This window comes from Hippopotamus amphibius, chromosome 13 (genome assembly GCF_030028045.1).
Source record: "Hippopotamus amphibius kiboko isolate mHipAmp2 chromosome 13, mHipAmp2.hap2, whole genome shotgun sequence".
Classification (NCBI taxonomy): domain Eukaryota; kingdom Metazoa; phylum Chordata; class Mammalia; order Artiodactyla; family Hippopotamidae; genus Hippopotamus; species Hippopotamus amphibius.
The window spans coordinates 4,034,205-4,051,979 of record NC_080198.1 but is presented as its reverse complement, the minus strand read 5'-3'; the positions used below and the strand labels follow the sequence as shown (position 1 = coordinate 4,051,979).

General features: G+C 37.4%; 1 protein-coding gene and 2 non-coding genes across 6 annotated transcripts in view; 2 read left to right on the top strand and 1 right to left on the bottom strand.

The window, feature by feature from the left end:
* TMCC1 (transmembrane and coiled-coil domain family 1) overlaps positions 1–17,775 on the bottom strand; it is a 221,740-nt gene that overhangs the window by 131,762 nt on the left and 72,203 nt on the right. The gene's annotated exons all lie outside the window — the stretch shown is intronic.
* On the top strand, positions 1,951–2,057 carry LOC130835426 (U6 spliceosomal RNA). The gene has a single exon (XR_009048910.1). It is a non-coding gene; the product is annotated as a U6 spliceosomal RNA (small nuclear RNA).
* On the top strand, positions 11,389–11,491 carry LOC130835448 (U6 spliceosomal RNA). Its single transcript, XR_009048931.1, has one exon. It is a non-coding gene; the product is annotated as a U6 spliceosomal RNA (small nuclear RNA).

The following is a 17,775-nucleotide window of genomic DNA, read 5'->3' as shown; positions in this document are numbered from 1 at the left end:
ATATTATCATTTTAAAGTTCAACTTTTAACTAACCTAAGGAAATACACATGAAGGCTGTATACAGAATAAACAAAATTAAGTAACACTACTCCAGCTAAACTGATATTTGCTGAAATCCCCTACAGATTCATAGCCTGGAAGTGTGTTAATATCCAAATTCACAGGCATTGTGCATCTAATTATCACTCCATGGAATTTACAGCCTCCAGCCTCAGTAGTGTGAAGCTTCTAGAACACTACAGGAACCCTGATGCAGCTCTAGGAATACAGTTATACTGAACAGGGACCTCAACTTTTTCTCTTACTTAGCCTGACATTATCATTTTATCTCATCCTTTCCTCCTACTGGAACGTTCCCAGAAATGCTATAGAACAAATTCCTACATTGGACAGAAAGGTCTGTTAATCAAAGTATTATGGTGCTTTAACTTTGTTATGTTGAGTCACATAAAATTACCATTTTTATAAGCTAGAACTGCTTAACTATTGGCAATTTCATATGGTTCAAAGTAATATTTAAATACAAGATCTAACCAAACCAATTTGGTCAAACTTAACCTAGATTTCCTTCACCCCAATCAGGATTTGGAAAACTAAGCTTTAATATCTAAATTCAAATTTTAAAAAGATTATTCTGTCTATGACACTGTAGGCCAATGAAAAGAGAATGAAGTTCGTGTTTAGCTGTCCAGTAAAAAGAATCTGAGACAGACGATAACTATAAAATTGCTATAAGAATGCTATTTTCTTTAGTGGCTACAGGAAGAAACAAATGGATCCTAGTATTTTCTACTTCACAAGAGTGGCCCCCTATATTTCAAAAGGCTCTGTATGTGCTGAAAAATAGACAAACCTGGATTACAACCAGTAGAAATGAAATTTTCAGTGATTTCTACTTTGAGGACAAGTCTATATCAAAGTCCCTCACATTTCTATTGTAATAAAAGCTTCCTTAGAGAAGAATCATGGATTAAACATGAAGGACTGAACATATTTATCTTGGCTTTCTACTAAAATTGAGTAATAAAAGGCATATACCTAGAATAGCACAGAGAACTTAAGAGGAGACAGCAGTAAATAAGAGATGTCAATAAAACTCTCCGGGAGGTGAAAAATGATGGTCCAGTAATAAATGACAGCTTTTGGTTTTTCTCCAGTCAGATAAGTACTTGGCAGGGTAGTGGGTGGTGTGAGGAAATCAACAAGAAGCAAGCCTATTTACACCAAAAGTATAGAAAGGTCAGGACTTAGAAGTATCAGGCTACTCTAGAAACAAGGGCACTGGGTTGGGCCTGAAAACAGGACTGGTTATAAGTGTTTATAATGAGCACTTAGATCAGCAGCTCATTCTCCTAACACAGCAAGGTGATCAGTCCAGAGGTTTATTTCCTTGGGAATAGTGAAACAGGGGACAAGAAGGTTTCTAGACTGAGAGACTTTAAACACAGCTGAGGCCTGGAATGAGGTGCCATTCTAAGGACAGAAGGATCAAACTGATAAACAAGAATTTCAGCCCTCTTCCTCCTAGTGTTCCAGAACACAAGGCAGCCAGGCTTATTACCACCATCATCATCTATCCAGTAGCAAAGGCAAAAGTTTGAATAATTCCTCTGGAAAAGCTGACTGTAGAACTGAAGAAAAAACCTACAGATACTGACAAGTGGAGGGGTCTGCAATAAAATAGGTCCCTGCCTAATTACTCTGTAGTAAAAAACATCAACCTACAAGCCTTCACAAAGGAGAGCGTCCCCACAGCATTTTAATGCCTCCCTCAAATATAAAGAGAAAGCTATGGATGATCAGACACTTGAGAAAACCCTGTAACAAAAAAGACAGAGACTAAAACAACCAGGAAAAAAGAAAAAGAGAAAGAAATTTTGAAGAGACAGAGACAATATAGGAAGTAAAAAAAAAATCCTCAGAAAACAACCTATAAGAATAGGATATTCGTGCTCGCTTCGGCAGCACATATACTAAAATTGGAACAATACAGAGAAGATTAGCATGGCCCCTGTGCAAGGATGACGCGCAAATTCGTGAAGCGTTCCACTTAAAAAAAAAAAAAAAAAAAAAGAATAGGATATTCTCATAGAAGAGAAAAAGCACTTCGAAAATTTAAAATATTATTGAAATGAAATATTTTAATGAAAGTACTGGAAAATAAGTTTTAAGGAAATATCCCAGAAGTCAGGATAAAAGACAGAGACAGAAAAAAAGGAAATAAAACAAAATAGGAGATCCAATCTCTAAGAAAAAGAGAAGCGGGGGAGAAAATTAAATAAACACTACAAATGAACTACAACTATATGCATTAACATGGATCAACCTTAGAAAAATATTTTTGTATAAAAAGCAAGTCACAGAAGACTACCTAAGCTATAATATCATTTTATAAAGCCCCCAAACAACTAAACAATGTCACATACATATGTAATTAACACTGTTTTTAAAAGTAAAGTGAGTGAGGGACTGACTTCCTGGTGGTCCACTGGGTTAAGACTCTGAGCTCCCAGTGCAGGGGGCCTGGGTTCAATCCCTGGTCGGGAACTAGATCCCGCCCGCATGCATGCTGCAACTAAGAGCCAGCATGCCGCAACGAAGAGCCTGCGTGCCACAACTACAGCACAGGTACTTCCTAGGTGGCACAGTAGGTAAGAATCTGCCTGCCAATGCAGGGGACACGGGTTCGACCCCTGCCTCAGGAAGATACCACATGCTGCGGAGCAACTAAGCCCGTGCGCCACAACTATTGAGCCTGTGCTCTAGAACCCATGAGCCACAACTATTGAGCCCATGTGCCACAACTACTGAAGCCCACGCACCTAGAGCCTGTGCTCTGCAACAAGAGAGGCCACTGCAATGAGAAGCCAGTGCACCACAATGAAGAGTAGCCCCCACTCTCTGCAACTAGAGAAAGCCTGTGTGCAGCAACGAAGACCCAACACAGCCAATAAAATAAAATAAATAAAATTAATTAAAAAAAAAAAAAGACCCAGCACAGCCAAGATAAAACTTTTTGTTAAAAAAAACGTAAAATAAGTGAAATAAAAAATTTTGAACAGTGGGAGAATCACATACAGTTCCAAGAACATGGCAATGGTAATGTTCTAACGTTCCCATTCTTTAGTTATGGGGTAGGTTCACAGGTCATTTGTTTATTACTGTGTGTCACAGTACATAAGTTTATTTTTATATGAATAAAATATTACACAATAAAAATTTAAAGCAAAATTAGCTTTTCCCCAGTCAGGTAAGTGCTTGGCAGGTTAGTAGGAGGTGTGGGAAAAACAAATTTTGGAGGTTTGATGGAATAGAAATTAATATTGTAAGGTAGTTGCTAGATCCAAAACTAATGTTTCTAGATCCAGTCTTTGAGTTGTCCAGATTGAAAGGACCCACAAGTATCCAGACCAACAAATGCCAGGACTCACACCAAGGCGCATCATTGTAAAACTTTGGGAAAACAGAGATAAAGAGAAGACTTTTAAAAATTGCTACCCAGAGGACTGAGAATCAGTATGGCCCCAGGAGTTAACAGCTAGAAGATAAAGACACAATGCTTTACAAAATTCTAAGCGGAAATTATTTCCAACTTAAAATTCCACACCCAGTCAATGAAGTATTAGAGTAAATTAAGTACTGGAGTAACATAAAGAAAATTTGAAATGAGCATAATGTCTGAAAAATTATCTCCCATGCATCCTTTTTCATAAGGCTCCATGGAGAATGTGCTTCATAAAAAGGAAGGAAGAAGCCAGTAAAGACGACAACATGAAACAAAGGAAACAGGGGTCTTCTATTAACAGAGGAAGGAGTTCTGACAAAAGGTGTGCCGTCTTGGACAACAATCAATTCAGCCTACAGGAGAAGTGAGGGCTCCAGGAGGTAAAACACCAAGAAAAAGATAAAACTGAGAAGAACACAGGATGTTTTTAAAAGTTATTGAGAGAAGATTATAGTTCTTACAGAATTTGGAGATAATCCAATTACAGCTATAAAGAACAATAAAAATTGAAGCAATTAGCTCCACAGACAGCAAAAAATTGTATAAAAAGGGAAATGTAAACATACACTATAAAGTTCAAGGTGTAAAAATTTTACATTGTCACAATGTAAACAATATACTGAAATTTAACTAAAATTTTAGTAAGATGTGGGGAGGAGAGATGATATAAGCTAAATCATCATCATCATAGGAAATCAACAGAAAAAATAGCGTTAAGCATGTTATTTAGAAAATATTTAGCTAAATTTCAGAATAAAAAAAGTTTAAGTTGCCTGAGGAAAGTGGGAAAGAGGACAGAGAGTTCCAGTTATCAGAAACTTGTACAGTATGGCTTTTGATAAACGTAAAAATCAAAATAAACTTTCCTTGGGTTAGATAAGCTGAAGAAAAATACATGTGAGAGCTCTGAGAACCTGAAAGATAGAACTAAATGAGTCTATGCAAACTCCTTCACAGAAAGTGTAAGGGAATTCCCTGGGGATCCGGTGGTTAGGACTCCACTCTCTCACTGCCAAGGGCCCAGGTTCGATCCCTGGTCAGGGAACTGAAATTTCACAAGCCACATGGAGCAGCCAAAAAAAAAAAAAAAGTGAAATAGCAGATTAGCTAGCAAGCAAGCAAAATGTTTTACACTACTGTGTTGAAAAGCATTAGTCTGTGACTTTTATATTCTTGGTTTCAACGATTCTCTGAAGAACTAAAGACACAAACACATATTGACATGATATTAATTTTTTAAACATCATTTGTTCCTGTAGCTTATTGTTAGCCTAAAGTCACAATTCAGTCTTCCTTTGTCAGAATGCTTTTCAGTGCTTCCAGCTGTGATTTCAAAAATGGTACTAGGACAATACTGAATTGTGAAGCTACAGACAGCAAATGACAAGAGATGCAAACTAACAGGAAGAAAAAAATCACAAGAGTACAAATCTTAAAGGGGAGAGATAAAAGACAGTATCTATAGAAAAATATATATTTAAAACATTCAAATTACACAAAAAAAGAATGGCTTTTGTTATTTTTCACACTGAACACATGATATTGTAATTTATAATACATGTCTATTTTGGTCATGTGTCCATGGTTCCTAGATCATGGCTCTTGGAATTCCTAAGGGGTAAAAGCAATGGGAGCATCTTCCTATAATATTTGGTATTTTGTCCTCAGTTCCTGAAATAGCTTCAGAGTATAAAGGTGAAATGGGTGTCTCATTATTCATAACAAGCCCCTTTCAACTACACCTGAATTTATGCTAATGAGGTGACTTGTATAAAGCCCCCAGGTAACCCATAGATGGTGGCTAGTTGCCAGGGGAACCAAACTATATGATTAGAGGGTTGGAACTTTCAGTCCACCCCATCCCACCCAACCCAACTCCCACCCCAGGGAAGGAAAGACGGACTAGAGATTACACTCGGTCACCAGAAGCCAATGATTTAATCCATCATGCCTATGTAATGAAGCTTCCATAAAAATCCCTGAATTATTGTGACTCATTTAAATGAGGAAAATGATTTATTTTATTCAACTGATTTTATTTAGTAAAACACTAGAGCTACAAATCCTCATAATGATGAAAACATGATGTAAAAGTCAAGCTTATCTTGATTTCTGTACCAATCTACAAACCTCTGTACCCTAATGCAACAGAAGATAATGACACAGAACTATAAGCAGAAAACAAGGAATACATATCACAAACTAGCAGGTAGACCCAAGGCAGGTAATTTATACTGTGGCCTAAATTCTCTTGAGTTATAATCAGATTATAAACTTTTATTGCCATTCTCACGAACCTAAACTTCTGATAATTAGAAAACAGAATGAATTCTATCTTTATGCAGAGAAACTTAAGCAAGGTCACCTTATACCCTAAGGCCTTCTGGGCAAACATTCCTAGGAAGAATATATTAATCTCACACATATTTATCTGCTTAAACTTAATTTGATTCTATCTTCAGTGTAACTCATCACAAATCATGTAAAGAAAATGTATGATAACCAAGGAATATGGAAAATGGAAGAAAGCTTATCAAAGAAATATTTCAAGTCATAACAATCACACTTACAGTAACAAAATGGGGTAGTTTATTTTCTTCAGCTGTTTTACATTCTTGTAGCAGACAATACTTCCAAGGAGTAGAAAACATGGACCCTGTTCTTTTGCCTAGAAGAAGGTACAGTTGTGACCTGAACCATGTACAATCATTGAAAACAAGTCAAATGTTGGTGGAAAGTCTGTGGTGAGCTTAAGCCAGAAAGCAATGTTTAAGACATTCTAGACCTAAGGTGGTTATTTAAATATGCATTTGCATAGCTGCTTAACAGCAGGTTTTTATTAATAAACCAGGATTATACTCCCTAAGATTTTATATGTTCTAATAAACCTCTATTTCGGTAAAGTCCGAAAACATTTTCCACAGCGCATCCGTATGGGGGAGGTTATACCAATCTTCATTTCCTCTGAAGCACCACTCCACTATTAAACTTCTTACAAAGAGATGCTCAGAAATAAACAGATCAGAATTAGGGCTGTCTTTCACTCTTATGGCCATTCATTTCGTGATTTTTATATTTTTTAAAGAAAAGTGCTGCTGATATGGAAATCTTCTCAATAAATACAGGATTAGCCATTATGGAAAGAAAAATCTCAAGTTTTGGTGATTCCAGTATCACATTTAGATTCACTGATGTAGAAAGGCTTTTGCCTCTGAGTTAACAATGAGAGAGAACAGGGTATTACATAAACCAGGAAAGAAGAAAGCCATCACTACAACAGAAAAACTTCAGCAGGTTCTACAGCACTGCAGTCACATTCACAATACTCAAATCAAGACATGTATAGTGAAGAAGCTGTAAGTTTATTATCTTTACTTATCTTTGCTAGTTGGATTTCATAAAACAACCATCCCTTCACCGAAAAGAAAAAAGGGAGTTTAGGGAGAAGCTAAGGTTTTTGTTTCTAAGGTCATACAATTTTGAGGTTTAAAAGATGAAGCTGTTCAATTTATACCACAGAATAGAATAATTTTAATGAAATAGTACTTACATATGTTGGAATTTAACAAATCAAAAACATATTTACCAAGCCATCTGTGATACTATACACTTTAAAATATTCATTCATCGATTCTAAACTTGTTTTCATTTCTCTCTTTGACATAATGAAGCAGAGTAAGCGATAAAGTCCACTGTTGGAATCCCTTGTTGCTTACATATTTACTCTCCCAGTAAATATATAAGCAACTATATAGGCTACAGGCATGAAAAAGACCTTAATACTTCTTCCTATGTGGAGATGGCCTGAGAATCAGAAACCTTCAACTTTCTAAAGATAGCGGGATAAAATCTGAGCAGGGATTTGGATGAAGAAGTTCAACAACTTCCCAGTATTGTCTTTCACTTTCCTGCAGTTTTAAATTTAAGTGATCAACCTAAAAGTTCCTATCTATAGTCACAGAATCTTAGAAAAAAACATCAGAAGTTGTTTAGTCCAACTCTCAATTGGAGTTGTGGATTCTTCCTACAACATGCATGATGTGTGGTTCTCCAGCCTTTGCCTGATCACCGCAAGGTAGCCTACCTTAAAACTGGACAGTTCTATTGTAAAACTTGTTCTTATATTGTACTAGAGTCACATTTCTAAGGTAAGGATAAATGATTTTCATATTACCCAAAAATTCTTTAGAGGGGAATTTTTCTGACTTTTAATTTTGGTCTAAATACAAGATACATGCACCCCAGTGTGTATACAAGTGATCAATGAGTCATGGAAATAAAACACTGTAACTTTCATTTACATGTTTTATTCATCTTGTCCATGTCCATTTTGGTATTATATGATACATGATATATAGGAACAATTACATAAAATATTAAAATATATAAAATATAAAAATATTAGAGACACACTAAACACTGTGGGTGAGCAAAATAATCTGGAGGCCACTACTCTAGACAGTTAATGACCTTCCCCTTCTTTTTTAAAAAAACTAGGTCATAGGAGGCCTACCTATATGATTATGAATCTTCAATAGTTATTAAATACTCGTAAACAGTGTACCATCAACCATGTGTAAATAAATGTTCAGCATCAGATCTTGAGGGCACCTGAATAATCTTTCAAAATATCAAAATAATAAACTGACTTTCTTGGCAAGAGTGCAGAACTAGTGGCGAAGAAATAGACTACCCAGCTTCTCATCAAGCTTACACCATGTGTGTGGCAACCATATACACATACACACACACCCAGAGGGGGAATAAAGACCTGTGAGGACATCTTTCATTATCCCTCTAACCTAAATCTAAAAATTGAATCTAATTTGATTGAATGTATCTAGCTTTAAAAGCCTAAGCTGGATTCTCCAGAATCATAAATACTGGAAGTGATCCCCAGAACATACCAATTCCATTTCAATTAACATTTCAAATATTGCTACCTTTGAAATTAGTTTTCAAGTACATTACTGTTTAGAGCACACTACCAAAATGCTTTATTATAGAAAATACTTCAAGTTTTTAAAGAAAATGTTCATGTTGTCATAAGTAGCATTCTAAAAACAGGGCAAGGGGGGCGCAGTGGTTGAGAATCTGCCTGCCAATGCAGGGGACACAGGTTCGATCCCTGCTCCAGGAAGATCCCACATGCTGCGGAGCAACTAAGCCTGTGCACCACAACTAAAAACAGGGCAAGGGAATAAAGAATGAGTCTATAGAAAACTGCTATATCTAAGACCTTTAAAAAGGCGAGCACAGGGCTTCCTTGGTGGTGCAGTGGTTAAGAATCCGCCTACTAATGCAGGGGACACGAGTTTGAACCCTGGTTCAGGAAGATCCCACATGCTGCGGAGCAACTAAGCCCGTGTGCCACAACTACTGAGCCTGCGCTCTAGAGCCCATGAGCCACAACTATTGAGCCCATGTGCCACAACTACTGAAGCCCACACGCCTAGAGTCTGTGCTCCACAACAAGAGAAGCCATCGCAATGAAAAGCCCACGCACTGCAACAGAGTAACCCACCACAACTAGAGAAAGCCCATGCACACATCAATGAAGACAAAACACAGCCAATTAATTATTTCTAAAAAGGCAAGCACATTTAAATTAAATGAGGTCTTTAAAGCACACTGTCTACTTTCTGTTACCTAAAACCAAAACAAGGACTTCCTAGGTGGCGCAGCGGTTAAGAATTCGCCTGCCAATGCAGGGCACACGGGTTGGATCCCTGCTCCAGGAAGATTCCACATGTGCCGAGGAGCAACCAAGCCCATGTGCCACAACTACTGAGCCTGTACTCTAGAGCCCGAGAGCCACAACTATTGAGCCCATGTGCTGCAACTACTGAAGCCCTCATGCCTAGAGCCCATGCTCTGCAACAAGAGAAGCCACAATGAGGAGCCCTCGCACCATAACGAAGAGTAGCCCCCATTCACTGCAACTAGAGAAAGCCCATGTGCAGCAATGAAGACCCAACACAGCCAATACATAAATACACACATACATACATAAAATAAAACCAAAACAACCTTATTGACCAAGTAAAAATTCTGAAGTTATTTACTAACCACAAGAGTCTCTGCAAAAGTTCAGAATTTGTGCCAACATTTGTTAAAAATTAGTTTCGAAACCAGGTTTTGGGATTATTATTAGGATTAATCAAGAAAACTGTATTTGAAATACACTGCAGCCAGTAAGACTCACTACTACAATACAGAAGAATTACCAATTTTATTTTTTTATTTTTTTTTTAAAGATTTATTATTTATTTTTGGCTGTGTTGGGTCTTTGTTGCTGCGCATGGGCTTTCTCTAGTTGCGGCAAGCAGGGGCTACTCTTCATTGCAGTGGCTTCTCTTGTTGCGAAGCACGGGCTGTAGGCGTACAGGCTTTAGTAGTTGCGGCACATGTGTTCAGTAGTTGTGCCTCACAGGCTCCAGAGTGCAGGCTCAGTAGTTGTGGCTCATGGGCTTAGTTGCTTCCCGGCATGTGGGATCTTCCTAGAGCAGGTATCAAACCCATGTCCCCTGCATTGGCAGGCGGATTCTTAACCACTGCGCCACCAGGGAAGCCCAGCAATTTTATTAAACAATACTCTCAGTAGTACCAGAAGGTATCACCAGAGGGCCACTAGAAATAGCAGTAGTTAAAGCTTTCTAAAAACATCTTTCCCAAGCAAGCCAGGGGATAAATTAATTCCCTGGGACTGATATTTCCTAAAAAGAAAATTTAAGTCCAAATTAAATTGTCAATATCTGATTAAGATAAGCGCAAAAATTAAACCTGGGAATTTCTCTTAAACTAAAAAAATTCACCCCAAACCAGGAAAGCAACATTCAAATGTCAAATTCTGCTTTCCAGATTACAACTCTGCACTGTAGGATCAAACTTTTCTAACAGTTTAAACGAAAGTGCCTAAAAAACTATGTGATGTCTAAGAAGATCATAAAATCACAAATATGGTGGAAAAGCAACATTTGCTATCTTACTATCCACTATCCTGAAAATAAATTGCTAACAAGAATTTCTTCCTTTTACGGCCCTACAGACCCAGACCAATCCACGTCATCACTTCTGACTTCCTGAGGATACTTTATTATAATTTCAGAGGCTGAAATTTCCATTATTTTGAGCCGGGAATTTTTTTTTTTTTTTTAAGACAAAACAAAAAGTTCACTAGAAAAGTCCTCTTGGGCTTCCCTGGTGACAGAGTGGTTAAGAATCTGCCTGCCAATGCAGGGGACACGGGTTCAATCCCTACTCCAGGAAGATCCCACATGCTGTGGAGCAACTAAGCCCATGTGCCACAACTACTGAGCCTGCGCTCTAGAGCCCGTGCTCCGCAACAAGAGAAGCCACGGCAATGAGAAACCCACACACTGCAACGAAGAGCAGCCCCTGCTCACCACAACTAGAGAAAGCCCATGCCCGGCAATGAAGACCCAGTGCAGCCAAAAATTAAAAATAATAAAAAATCTTTAAAAAATAAATAAAATCACTGCTTTAAAAAAAAGAAGTCTTCTAACAATCTCAAAATTACTGAGCATCTATATTTTTAAAGCACTATCTACAAAAATTTCAACTGCTCTGAATTAAATTCTATGACTTTCACCAGGTGAAAATCAAAGATGATGTGAAAAATAAGTCAGATTGCAAAAAGGAAAAACAACTTCAAAATAGGGTTGTATATATTAAAAGAAGCACACAGGACCTTAGAATTAGAAAAGCGAAAGCTAAGCTCTAGTCACTGTTGTAACCATACCTGGACATTGTATTCTGTTCTGGAGACCATAATTTAAGAATATTGAAGAACCAGAACAACCAAGAGCTGATGAACCAGTATGACTAAATATTCAAATTTATGATGTGAAAGAACACCCTAGTGCTTGCTTCAGCAGCATATATACTAAAATTGGAACACAGAGTATAGTAACGTGGCCCCTCACAAGGATGACATTCAAGTTCGTGAAGCACTCCGTATTTTTCATGGGCCTCTAGGGTTCTTAATGAATTGTTTAAACCACAAATTTGAATCTGTGACTGCCAAGAATCTTCCTGATTTGGAGTTTCCTAGTGGAGCCCATGGAGAATCCAAATGCATTTAGCATCCCAGAATCTCATAACTATGAAGGCCATTCTTTAGGTCAGTCTTCTCCTTGAGCTATCTACTCCAGGCCTTACTGATGGCTACAAGATTATTCTTGGCAAGACCCACAGCAGCAAGGGTAGTGGTCAAAAGCAGGACTTTTGGAGCTAGAAAGACTTGGTTCTGATAGCCAGTAAACTTCTTACCAATTGTGTGAACTTGACAAGTCACTTCAACCTCAATTTTCTGTTTCCTCACTTACAAAATAGAGATAATGATACTTCACAGTACAGTGTTTCTGAGGATTCACTACTGCATTCTACACTTAGAATGCTTGGATAAATAAATGTTTATTGAGTTAAAAAATAAAAAAGAATATTCCAAGGACTAGGGATTATTCAGAGATAACACACTGCGAAAGCAATTCATACCTGCAGAGGCATCATACATTCTGATTGGCCCTAACTGGAGAAATACAAGGAACCAGATTTCAGCTTAATATGTTGGATTTGCCTAACATAAGCACCCACAAGAAGAATGGGCTTCCCTGGGAGGCCAGAAAACCACACGGGGAGAATGTTACCAAGCTGAATGACTGCATAAATACCTTCCAATTTAAGATATTGTGTTAACTGAAGGCTCAAAAAGAGAAGTGAAACTTTCTTAGGAGGATGCTCCAGCACTCTGGTCTTACCCCTCCAGGCTACAACAACTTGGCAGGGTGGGGGGGTGACAACAAAAACACACAACTAAAAACAATCATTGCTACTAATGTAATCATTGCTGTCAGATTACCTGGAGGCAAAGATAAATCAATCACTTCTCATTTCCTACTTTTAAAACAGTGGAGGTTAGTAACAACTGTGGCTACTTCTGGACTTCAAGCAATTTCATTGTGGCCTTTTGACACAGATTTGAAAATGAGGGACTTCCCTGGTGGTCCAGCGGCTAGGATTCCAAGTTCCCAATGCAGGGGGCCTGGGTTCGATCCCTCACTGCGTGACTAGATCCCACATGCTGCAACTAAGACCCGGTGGAGCCAAATAAATAAATATTAAAAAAAGGAAGGAAGAAAGAAAGAAAATGAGAAACCTTTACTTCTTTCTTTTATTTAAATTCCTACTTTATTCATTTCTAATATGAGTGAATTATCAGATTTCAAATCTTGCTTTAATTTAATTGTTAAGGCCAACTGTTAAATTTTTTTCCTTAGGAAAGCTTCCTTTCCTGTTTTAGGAAAATTAGTTTACTTAGATGTATCTTCCAATTAGTTGGGAGGTTACCAATTTTTTGGCAGTCTAGAGCCTTCTAAGATTTTCTACTCTCTTTGTGTTTATTATACTCTTCACACTAAGTACATGATAAAAAAAAACTTACAATATTAAGGCACCTGTGCTTAGTAGAGTCAAGCAAAGGACTTAGACTCAGCCCTGCACTAGGTCACTGGTCTTAGGCAAATTTAAATTTTCCCTAAGCACTACTTACCTCATTTGTAAAAAAGGAGATCGGATCTACCTCATAAAGCTGACATGCAACTTAAATTACACAACATGGGTGAAAAAAGTATACAACCCATACAATGATATTAAAACAAATTCAATTTCATAAAACATTCTTGCAAAGACTACTACCAACTACACGGAAGACATTCTCAATTATCAAATGAGTCATTAAAACTCAGTATTCTTGGGGCAGGTTTCTTGGTATCTTAAGGCCATAAGATGACAGAGGGCAGTTCTCACCTTCATCCCTTAACTATAATTCTGCAAATTATGTTACGGTTAATATGTGACTTTTCCACCCCATCCTCAACCTCACAATGCAGAAATAGCTCCATGAAGAATGTTTAACTGCCTATTCACTAAATAGAATAGGTCTTATTTTACATACTATAAATAATGAATACACTTTTTCCTTATTTTATTTAGATATCTGAGAATCCAGAATGTCATTGCTCATATTTTAATTATGAACAGTATTAAAATAACTCTAGGGAATCATTACAGTATTCTATTTCCATTGTTACTCATCTGTAAAAGATGACAAGAGTTACTTAAAAGTAATAACATAATCCAAACAATGGTAGTGATGAAATCGGCCTTTGTCAACACTCTTAGATTTCTGTCCTCTTTCAAAAAGCTTACCTAAGTTACCAATATTTGGAAAAATGAAAAATTTTGTCCCCCTTTTTTGTCCCCTACTTGACAGAACTGGTGTTCTTCGATTCTTTGACACAACAGGATAAAGAGGTGAGAATGCTAAACACAGAAACAGAAGGAACCCAGGGATCTGTTCCTGATATCACTCATAATTAGCTGCATTACCTCAGGCAGGCTTTAACATTTTTGGATCTGTAAGATGAGAAGCCTCATTAGGATTAGCCCAAAGGCTTAAATTAACAGTCTCCCAGTCTTTGCTAATCACCTGGCAATAGCCAGTGATCTTTTGGCTGAAAATCATTTGTGTTGCAAGGGACTCATTTTGCAACCCAAAGTTTCTGAATTCTTAGCTTCCTCATTGTTACAACATCAAAATCTGTGTCAGGGCTCCTCACCCCAGTAACATGTTACCGTGATAAAATAATACATAATTGTCAGTTCTTAATAAATATGTGACTCGATATTTGGCTGAAGATATATTTTTATAATATATAAACAAATAAATCCTTGCTAATTCTTTTTACAAAGAGATTTGTCCGTAAGATTAATTTTTGAAATCAAGCATCTTTTATATATTTTAAATGATTCTATTCAGAAAAAAAGATGTTTCCAAAGTCTATCTATACATAAAATGGGAAACACAAATTAATGCATAGTAAATATATGCTGACCCTGATGTATGAAAGCTCAAAAGTTAAATCTGGTCTGCTCCCACTAACCGACAAGATCACAGGTCATGATGATGTAACATCAAAATAAGTCAATTTTTAACAAATACTTACTAAAGCCCAGTATTGTGCTAACTTGCCAAAGTTGCCTATCTTCCTTCAGATAAAATGCTGTACTATGATTGCTGAAGAAAAACCAATCTGTTCCAGTAATTATCTTCTATAACACGATCCTGGTCTGTCCTTCTATTTATTTACCTATGAGTCTTTGGAAGCTAACAGTCATAAGACAAATCCTTGTAACAGTGTTCTGGATAAACAAAAGAGTAGTGGCCTTTGTGTGCTAAAATTCTCCCTCACTCCTAAGATTCAAGGCTACTGATAATCAAATCCTTTGTGAATAAAAGGGGAAAGGAGAAGTCATATACTATATTACTTTAGAGGTCTAATTACTCTAAAGTCTGCATATATTTTGCAACATAAAGGAAAAAGAGGTTAAATTTAACTTAAAGAGTGAACTTGACTTTGTATTATGCTGAGCCTTTAATCACAAAAGCTGCTGCTTGGAACAGAAAGAATACAGCTCAGATTTAAAAAACAAAACTTGAAGAGGCATCCCTATGATGATAACTGTGCATGATAAACTTACTTAGCAAGGTCAAGAACATCCTATCTATACCCTCAATTCCACTCTTAGGATAACCATATTAAAAGCCAACATAAGATCTTTAAGGATAATAAAGATATCTTTTGGGTCACTACCTAAATATACTATATTGAAAGAAACATACACATTCTGGACCTCTGAGCTAGGTTCAATAAACCTAAAAGTTATTTCCTTTGGCATCCAAGTTTTGTTCCATAAAGTACCTTTATTAGAGAACAACTAAAAAGTCAAAATATATCTTCATCTCTGACTTATTCCTACTTTTCCAGTCCCGTATGATTCCCTCGATAGGGAATAAAATGTTGCCTTGACAGCATCAGCTACCTGACACTAAATACACAAAAAAGAGATCGCTATTGGCTTTCTTTTTTTTTTTAAATACCATTTCAACTGTTTTTTAGGAAAACAGACATTATTTTATTAGTTCTCCCAAGCAGATCTTTGGGTTTTAAACTTTGTTTATCTTTATTTTTAATTCTAACATTGTCATTAAATTATACCTACTCTTCTATTGTCTATTTCATTTCCATAGTTATCAATTCAGTTCAGCATTTTAAAAGAGCACCTACTACTACTATATGATAGTCACTATTCAATCCAGCCTATATTCTAACTATTCCCTGTACTAGTTACTTCTCAAGGTATAATCCCCTCATTATTAATGGCTTTGGCAGTAGGAGTAATCCCCTCACTTCCACCTACTTCTCCTGGTCTAGGGGCACCACCTTGTGGTCAGCAACAGGAATTATCCTTCTGGTTTTGCTCATAGCTCAATTAACTCAATCTTAGAAACTCCCTTTCATTTGAACAGAGCAGAATGCCATCCTGCTGCAATTTACCACAGAGGGTAGAGTTCCTTATTTATCAACCCTGGGTAATTCACAAATTCTAAGTCTACAAATGATTTGTTACTGAATAAGAATGAGAAAGAATGGTTTTTTAGAGAGTCAATTCAAAGATGAACTCCAGATAGCAGTGGGCGCTGAGCTCTGTATCCCTTTTCCAGTGTTGGCCTCAGCTGGGAAGTCCTCCCGGGCCTGCGCAAGCCCGATTCCACCTTGTGGAGATATGGGCCAGTGAGGACAGAAGTCTGAAGCTCCTGCTGCTCCTTTTGCTCCTGAGGTGCCAGCCTGGAACCAGAGAAAGCAGCTGGGGCGGTGCTGCATAGGACCTCCAGTACAGGAGGAAGGTGATACGTTTTCCCTTGTGCCCTGCCCATAGCTATCCAGTCCCACTGCGTGGAAAATCTACATGTAGACTTGGAAACCAAGATTCTATCAAAGGTGGTTCAGACTACTCAGTGTGAAATCATCCCAACATTTTGGGCTCTTAGCCACCAAAAAGTGGGAATTACAACAGGAAGAGCAATCCTACCTCTCTCCTACCTCATCTGCCTGCCCCAACCCGTTCTTCTTTTCTCTAATTTTCAGAGTTAGCCAGGCATTATAAAAAATTCTCTTTCTAGAGAGAAACGTGCTCTCATGCACCTCAGGAGATTTGTCTGTGGCCTATGGGTTTAAAAAGCCTATTTACTCCCCAGTGGGTAGAAATCAACTTTATGGGTCTTCAAACATACATAACAACCATCATGAATAATAAAATTAAATATTAAAGTGGCAAAAAAAATTCCCTTTTTCTCTGTCCAAACTGAAAGCAACCCACATAACTCCCCTAACTGCAGCCTAATAAAGGCATATTACTTTTCCTAAAACCATCTATAAACAAGCAAGTGATACAGTGAGCTCTGAAGTGATACTAACCTTTAACTAGAAAACCAGAATCACTAACCTCAAAGTTTCCCTTCACAACTGAATGCTGTCTCAGAAGTTGGTAGATGCTCACACTACAAGACAGTAACTTCTTACCTGAGCTCCCTGATACTTCAGCTGTTTTTTTCTTATTTTATTCCATCTTGAACTATTTAAAAAACTGAATATTTTCAATACACAACCCCTCTTTCAAAAATCTAAAATGAAGGGTCCGTATATCCAATCACATCATCCAAATTATTGTTTCACATTCATTATGCTAAATCAAAGACCTCTACCCTAAACTGAAATTTTAGAAATCAGCTATATATACTCATATGCTCTTCCAATCTTATCCCTCATTACTTCCTCTAAATTTCTTACTAGTCCTCATTACTGGTTAGGCGCTAGGATTCTATGTGGGATATAAAGATAACTAACACATGGTCCTAGCTCTCAAGAGGCTCACAATTGGGGGTTTCTTCTTCTTCTTTTTTTTTTTTTTTTTTTTGTAAAGGTCTCACATATTTATTACTGAGCCAAAGCACTAGTGCAGGAACACTGACACAAAGAGAAAAATCATTCTCCCAATAAAACACATCCGGCTAGTCAGATGGTAGTGATGTCTTCAGAGTGATATGGTAAGATGCAAGCGACCCTGACACAGCATAAATATGTGTGCCACCTCGTGTGTGGGGCTCCTTAAAGACCCAGCTTGGTTCTTCTCCAATGTCTTCTCTTAGAGATGTATCTGATTTTATTACCAGTTTTCATTCTAATCCATTGGGAAATGGAATGATTCTGCTTTTGTTTCTTGGTCAGAAATCACTTGATCTTGAAAGTTTGTGAGAAAACATGGCCAGAAGCAACTTCAACCACACGTAGGATGGCGGAGAAGAGAAGAGGGGGTTCTTCTTCTTTTTTAAAGCACGTCTCAGCTA